This window comes from Polyodon spathula, chromosome 19 (assembly GCF_017654505.1).
Source record: "Polyodon spathula isolate WHYD16114869_AA chromosome 19, ASM1765450v1, whole genome shotgun sequence".
Lineage (NCBI taxonomy): Eukaryota > Metazoa > Chordata > Actinopteri > Acipenseriformes > Polyodontidae > Polyodon > Polyodon spathula.
The window spans coordinates 34,692,898-34,700,994 of record NC_054552.1 but is presented as its reverse complement, the minus strand read 5'-3'; the positions used below and the strand labels follow the sequence as shown (position 1 = coordinate 34,700,994).

The window sequence follows — 8,097 nt, the reverse complement described above, 5'->3', positions numbered from 1 at the left end:
ATTACAATCAAACAACAGCAGCAGGTTATACTGTATGTGGCACAACCAAAGAGACAGCAGAAGAATAATTCCAGAGGTTATATCTTAAACACAAGGACCCCAGCTGAGCTCTGTCAGGAAGTATGAGCTCCTTCTCTCAGGAATTCATTGTCTGTGCTAGCTGGGAGAAGGCAGTGTGGGCCCAGGAGAAAACAGGCTGGCTCTAACAGCCATTGTAGCCTGGAAGCACAGGAGCATACCAGCGTTATATTAACTCAGTCTTGGGTCATTTTAATTGGCATTCAGCCATACAGAAATATGACATTACCTGACAAAAAATAAATAAAAACGGCAGGGTGAATTATTAAACAGGCCATCTTACTGTATATAAGATTAATGAAATAATACTTGAAACTAAGGGCACGATGAATAATGAAGAGAAAGTAGATCATTTCTGACCTCGTTAAATTTTTAATGAGCTCGATATGGTAAAAGTCAAACTTCTCCTGTTTAAAAGGAGGATTATGATTTACCAGAAGATACAGACTTCTCTTACGAAATGTCATGTTTAAGGTTAAACTGTTTAGAGGGATTGAACTGACCCCTCGATGCAGTAACTTGACAACCTCTCAGTCAGTTTGTACCCCCCCCGCCCCCCCACCACCACACACACATACAACACCTTGAAAAAGCACGCCAGTGACAAAAGACTGTACCAATCCTGTGCCACCCGAAGCTGGCAGAGCATGGTTAATGTTAATTACCCTCAGTAATGAGAGAGCTGTGCCCTGCTGCGTTAGACACTGCTGTTATTTTTAGCTCTGGTACAGACATTTAATGCTGTGTTGAAATGTGCACAGCGACAACTTGGTATTTTCCAAGCTCTGTATTCTCTGTTCATTTCCCAATGCAGTTAATTCCACACTTCAGTTATTTAGAAAAATAAATAAAAAGAAGTCAAATTAGAATCGTAATTAACTACAATAATTGAGGAGAAAAAATATATACTATTCCCCAAATTTGCACATTTGTCTTTTCCGTTTCACCGAATTGTACATCTCAAAGCTTTCTTTACTCCCTGTGATGCACCTGCACTTTAAAAACACACGAATTCTGGTTCTGATTTATTATATTAATAAGACCTGTAAAGATGAAGTGAATTGGATCAGTTGGCTTCTTGAAAAATAAATAATAAAATGCGGAGATGACACGGGTTGAGAACGCGATCGGAATACAGCCAGGAGAGAATATGTGTGTACATTTCTAATGTCTAACCATGTTTTTTGTACCATTCTTTATCAGGTTTACAATACTATACTTTTATCATGTGTGTCTATGCTTTACACAGCTTTCACTTCTCTGAATTGTACTCAAGACTCAGCCACCATCTTCACTCGATGGGCTTGCGTCTTCATATTTAGGATTTATGGTGATTATAATATCCAGATCCTTGATCTGTGCAAAAAAACCATTCAAATCAGCAAACAAACTCCCGACCGCAGATAGACTAGAAAAGAGATGGGTTTCCCAGCTCTGAGGCTGATCCGTCAATCAAATATGAAATGTCATCTGATATTTGCCCTCCGTTGCTTCCATCTCTGTCTAATATTAATAATAATAAAAAAATTTAAAAAAACTTCCATCAGATGAGTGACAGCTGTGGCTGGTCCAGCAAGCCCCTGAGCCAGAGGCTGTCACACAACGCATGCCCAGAATGTCTACGTGCATCTGGGATCTGATCCTTCAAACTACTGTCACCCTTATTCCTCTGACAAGAGACAGAGCAAAGAGAGAGGAGGCACAGGGTGTGAAGTCAGGCTCTGAGGGGAGAGAAGGAAGCTGTCCAAAGCCAGCTGGTCTGGCTTTGAAGTAAAAAAAAAAAAAGAGAGAGAGAGAGAGAGAGAGAGAGAGAGAGAGAGAGAGAGAGAGAGAGAGAGAGAGAGAGAGAGAGAGAGAGAGCTGGAAGCCACTAACACAGCACTGAGAGCTCCATCAATACCAGCAGGTTCTGTGAAGGCATTTGTACGACCAGAGAAACAGGTGAGACACTTTGCACCAGGAGGAGGAGGAGGCATGCATGTGAATTAAAAACAAAACAAGCTAAAAAGGGTTTGGAGCTTGTTGCGTTAACTGGGACCAGTAAACACAGGGAGAACTGTGGCTGAACATGGCTGGGCAGTACAGTGTTGTACAGTACGGGGAGCATGGGTCTGGGCGGCATCGCTGTGCATTGCTGTGCATCACTGGGCAGTACAGCACTGACACGTGGCTGTGGGTTGTAGAGTATAGGGAACATGGGTCTGGATGGCATGGCTGTGAATGGCTGGGCAGTACAGCACTGACACGCGGCTGTGTGTTGTAGAGTATAGGGAACATGGGTCTGGATGGCATGGCTGTGCATGGCTGTGCAGTACAGCACTGACACGCGGCTGTGTGTTGTAGAGTATAGGGAACATGGGTCTGGATGGCATGGCTGTGCATGGCTGTGCAGTACAGCACTGACACGCGGCTGTGTGTTGTAGAGTATAGGGAACATGGGTCTGGATGGCATGGCTGTGCATGGCTGTGCAGTACAGCACTGACACGCGGCTGTGTGTTGTAGAGTACAGGGAGAAGCAGCTGGTACAGTCCCCAGTGCCCCAATGTACAGCTAGCACAGAATGTACAGTTATTAGCTCGCATGGATTTCTGATAAGAGAAGATTCTCGTCTCAAGCTGTTTATAGTGCTAAGAATGGCTTTGGAGCCCCTATTGACACAAAGTGATAACAAACAAGTCATAATTGTTGTTCATAAAGTTTTATTAACTGTTAGATAAAAACAATGAAAAAAAATTCTGCTATATAACCCAGTCTGAATGTATGGCATGTGCATTTACCCTATACTATATCATCACCAATCACACTGGCATCTAACCTCTCAAAACACTGAATCGTATTGTTTACTGAATACTGTGTGCGATAGATATGAACCATGCCCCTATAGTCTCCATGCAATTCTTGGTTCATCACACTGACCTTCATAGAAGTTTACCACTGTATTTTTGCACAGTATTCTTGCACTTTTACCATGCTTTTCCTGTGGTTGTACTATGCATTTACCATACTTTACTGAGGTTTGCCATGTTTTTTAATATGCTTAATCAAAACTCTCTGTGCTTTACAATGCTTCCCTATGCTTTACCAGACCTCTCTGTGCTTTACAATGCTTCTCTATGCTTTACCAGACCTCTCTGTGCTTTACAATGCTTCCCTATGCTTTACCAGACCTCTCTGTGCTTTACAATGCTTCCCTATGCTTTACCAGACCTCTCTGTGCTTTACAATGCTTCCCTATGCTTTACCAGACCTCTCTGTGTTTTACAATGCTTCCCTATGCTTTACCAGACCTCTCTGTGTTTTACAATGCTTCCCTATGCTTTACCAGACCTCTCTGTGCTTTACAATGCTTCCCTATGCTTTACCAGACCTCTCTGTGCTTTACAATGCTTCCCTATGCTTTACCAGACCTCTCTGTGTTTTACAATGCTTGTCTATGCTTTGCCCTGCTTTCACTGTGCTTTGTTACACTTTGTTGTGCTTTGACTGTGGGAAACATTTATAATGGGACTCGTGGCATGAACTCATTTAGAGTCCAGATCAAGTTGGATTGAAGAACTGCAACTCTGTTTAGCAGCAAATGCATTCATGATACGATTAAACCACTGAGAGCAACACAGGCATACACTGCAGCGCTGCTATTACCAAGAAACGCTAATCAGGAAACACCTTACAGGCACGTGAAACAACAATTATGACTGTGATCTGTAGGGCACATCTCTGGCTCCTTGAATAACTTAGAAATAACCCACTGGAGATCTCAACAGCTAGTGTGGTGACAGTGAATGCACTGTACAAACCCTCCTTTTGCATGGTGGTATATTCACACACTTGCGCTATAGCTGTTCTTTAACGATTGTATACATGCGCAAGTTGGCGTCAACGCTTTGCAATTTCAGCAAGTGAAGAGCACGGTTAACACATTTGTGGTGCCAGCAAGAGGTGATAATTACACTTTTATTTAAAAAAAAAAACCCAAAGGAAAACAGGTACATGAAGAGAAACATGGGGTCTGGATGAATCAACGACACTTCCAATTGGCAGCCCTTGTTGAGCTCCCTGGGTACCGCTACTAACACACCCCACCTGAGAATCCACTCCAGTAACCCTTCAGTGGGGGTCACTGGCGTGCTGTTAGACTGCAGTGAAGCAGCAGTGCAGCTGCACTCTATATTACATGCATGCAGGATCAATGCAGCTCAACAGCAGCAGTCTAACGAAACTTTACTGTTTTATTTTTTATATATTTATTTATTTGCTATTCTGGGTTTAGCAGAAAATAAAACTGCATGATAGTTTTGCAATGTAAGAAAGAGCCCAGCCAATGGCAATCCTAATTATTTAATTCCCTTCAGTTTCCCTTGCGCATGCCTGTCGTATTGTGCTGCTATTTATACATGTCTGCTCATGCACAGCTGTTGGGTCGTGTTATCACCACCGAGACGGCCGCGCGGCTCCTGCAGGACTGTGTGCATTCCATGCAGAGCTACAGCCTGTCATTCTGAGAAAGAACACACCGCTCTTCAGTGCCCCTGCAGGTAGAGGAGGTGCCAGCCAGGCTGAAGAGGTTCGATTCTGAGCGGTCATCACCTGCGTGGCCCGGGTAGAGGGGCGTGACACTGGTAAGACGAGCCCCTACTAAGAGGAAAGTACCATGTGTGTCACTCCTGACACAATTAATTTCTTTAACAAGAATCCGTACGATTTTCCTTTTCACGTGATTGACTCCGTGTGTAGACTGAATGAGATAAAACAACTGGCAGGACTAAAAGGTCCTTTCCTCTAGTTGGAACAAGACCCAAACATGGTAGAGATCCACCTGACACTGCTGGGACTGTTGTAGGCACTGATAGGTGCTGATCTGCTGTTGTCTGTTCCAGCTGTAGCTGTTTTTTCTTCTGGCACTGGGTTAGGCCCCCAGTATCAAACGCATTCAAATCTGGGCTATGGTTAGGGTTGGATTTATAAAAATTAGAATTGCATTACCGTATAAGCTTAGAAATGTAATAATCAGAGAAGAATGCTTGCTACCATAAAAATAATTTTCCATGGTCCCATCCATCTCGCTGTCTGTGCATAATCCAATCTGAACTGTAACCGATAATGAGATAAACCCATCACAGTCCGATGCAATTCAGCTTCTGGCATCTTCACAAATAACCATCATGTCGTTATAGAAAGTGGATCAGCTGTTCATCACTTACTATTTGGGTTATGCTCTGTTTTCTGTCTACTGCTGTTCTCTGCTTTCTATAAACATACACGCATAAATAAAATACATGGCTTTTTCGTTTTTGTTTTTTTGCCAGCCCCATACTAGCATCCAATGAGTTAACACTACCATCTTCATCCCTCTCACACATCTCATCCTGCAATGTATACATTGTACATTATATATATATATATATATATATATATATATATATATATATATATATATATATATATATATATATATATATATACACAATGTCCTCTTGTAAGTGACTCTGCATATAATGCACAGTTCACAGCCTACCTCTGTAAAGTGCTTTGTGATGGTGGGCCACTATGAAAGGCGCTATATATATATATATATATATATATATATATATCTATATATATATATATATATATATATATATATATATAAGCATTGATAGGATGGTGTTAAAACTAAAATATGTGGTAATTTCACTTCTCTTTTATTACTGACGCACAAGTACAAGCAGATGCTGTGTAAATACTTTGAAGACACCTGGCAATACTCGATACTAACCGCGCCTGCCAGTCGGGTCCCACACATGTTTTTGTGGTGGTGAGAGTGTGTGTGTGTGTGTGTCTATATATATATATATACATATTGCTCATGTCTATTACAGTTCCATTTCGTTTGTTTTTATTGACTTTAAAACTACAGCAGTGCAAGGGCAATTACATTATTTTTATTTCACTTTTTTTAAATTAATTTATTTACAATATTTAAAATCAAATAAATGGACCTTATCCCTTTAAATCACAGTAAAAACAATCCCACACACGTCACCACAACCCCTCCTAAAATCAGACAGGAGCAACAGCAACACCACGTGATGCAGCCACGTGTGAGTTATGGGTCTGCCTCTTCGAGTCCCTCATTGGGTAGCGTCATCTCTCCGGGAACCTTGATTGGCTTTTCTTGCTGTCTGTCTACTGCTCAAGCTCCTGTTGTTGTATTCGCCTTACAGAAATAAAAAAAATATATATAGTGCCAGCCAAAAAAGAAAAAAATAGTGCACTTATTAACAGTATAAATGGGTGTGTGACTTTTAAACTTAAACAAAGAGAAAGAAACAGCGCACGCTGTACTGTCCGCATTCTGGTTTGGTTTCATAACTTGGAAATGAAAACAAAAAACAAACAAACAAAAAAAAAAAAACGATAAAGTTTAGATTTTCGTCAGACACAACCAAACTTGACCGTTCCACAGGAACCTCTTTACCGAGTGACTGACGTCATTTGATAGCTATGAAGTAGACTTTCTTTGGTATTATTCATACGCGGGCCGCTCTTTTACAAAAAAAAATAAATAAATAAGTAAAAATACATCCTTTAATTACAAGGGGAATTGTAAAAGTAATAATAGTGCCCCCTCCCACAATGTCCAGAAAGCCAGGGAACATTGTACTTGTTTTTAATCTGCTCGACCTGCGGCTTGGGTTCTAGCTCCTGCGAAGCCAGCTCGGATGAAGCTGGGTGACATTGGCTGTGTGTGAGTAATCGGGCGCTGCGGCGGAAGGATCCAGGCAGTGCGCGGCGAAGGGGAGGGGGCGGAGTCACGCTGTGACAAGGGGCTGGTCCTCCTTTCCCGTTCCTCCTGCCAGCTGCCTGCGAGGTTGTCAGTTTCCTAAAAATAGCAACAGTGTATCAACGTGAGTGAGAGCGCGTTAATGTCACAGTGTATCTATAGGAGCCATTGATACAGTGCATCTATAGCGAGCAAGGGATCGGGGGAGAGAAACGGGTGAGTAACCAAAACAGAAGGATGATGAATGCTGCTGCATACGGGAGAAGGGAGAGAGGGAGGGAAGGAAGGAAGGAGAGAGGGAGTGTGAAACCGAGACACCCAATAATAAGCACAGTCAGTGTATTCTTGTTAACTCACATACACGGCATGTGTTGCCCTGAATCAGTGAGCGCATTGAGATGCAGGCTGAGCGACACCTGCCTTAAGGACTAGCGTGGGTTGTTTATTGGGAGAGTTGGCAATATTGACTTTAAAAAACAAACAAACAAAAACAAAAAACAAACAAAAAAAAACAAAACGAACAAACAAAAAACATTTTAGTTGGTATATTTATGTCTGGTTACCATTCTAGGATGTATATACAAACATTTTAAAAACTTATTTTCTGTGGCGATAACGAGAGCTTTAACTGTTTTGTTTTTTTTCCTTCTTTTCTGTCGGTGTCAGGTAGGCGCTACAGTGTTTAGTTACTGTGTGTTGTCATGACGGGTGATTGGTCGGTGTATTTAAGGACTGGCATGCGTATAATAATAATAATAATAATAATAATAATAATAATAATAATAATAATAATAATCATCATCATCATCATCACCGATGTGCTTTAGTCTCTTACGAGTAGTGGTATGGCGGTGTCAGTAGTGGCTTGAGTGAGGTCAGAGTCTGTTTCTTCTTATGATTCCACCCTGCCCGTTTATAATTACACGAGTACCCTATTGAAATAAGTTTCTGAGTCTGCGTGCGCGTTAAACAATTAGAAATGGCATGTGCCCATCTTATTAACAATAGTGCATCCAGAGTCCTAGTTACTGTGTACACTGTACGGTGACGTGATGTTTCCAGCATCATTTTGACTTTTTTTTTGATGACGCTACTAGCAACTTAATAGAAGTACTGTTGTCCATTTTTGTTTTCGTTTTTTTTTTTTTTTATTGGATGTCTTAAATAGACAGCTGCTCTACAGTATTGGGTGTGTTAAATAGATGAGTTGCTTTTTTGCTACCCGTGTGTCTGTGTTTACATACTGTACCTCAAG

General features: G+C 41.4%; 1 protein-coding gene across 3 annotated transcripts in view; it reads left to right on the top strand.

Annotated features, from left to right (window-relative positions):
• The first annotated feature begins 1,923 nt into the window (after positions 1–1,923).
• Positions 1,924–8,097, top strand: part of LOC121294709 (myocyte-specific enhancer factor 2A-like) — a 98,837-nt gene continuing 92,663 nt past the window's right edge. For 2 of the 3 annotated variants that reach the window (XM_041218736.1, XM_041218734.1), the window contains exon 1: positions 6,890–7,058. The gene's annotated coding sequence lies outside the window, so the exon portion shown is untranslated. Of the gene's footprint in view, positions 2,020–4,491; positions 4,699–6,889; positions 7,059–8,097 lie in introns of those variants that run through there. The other variant, XM_041218735.1, reaches the window with a different exon arrangement.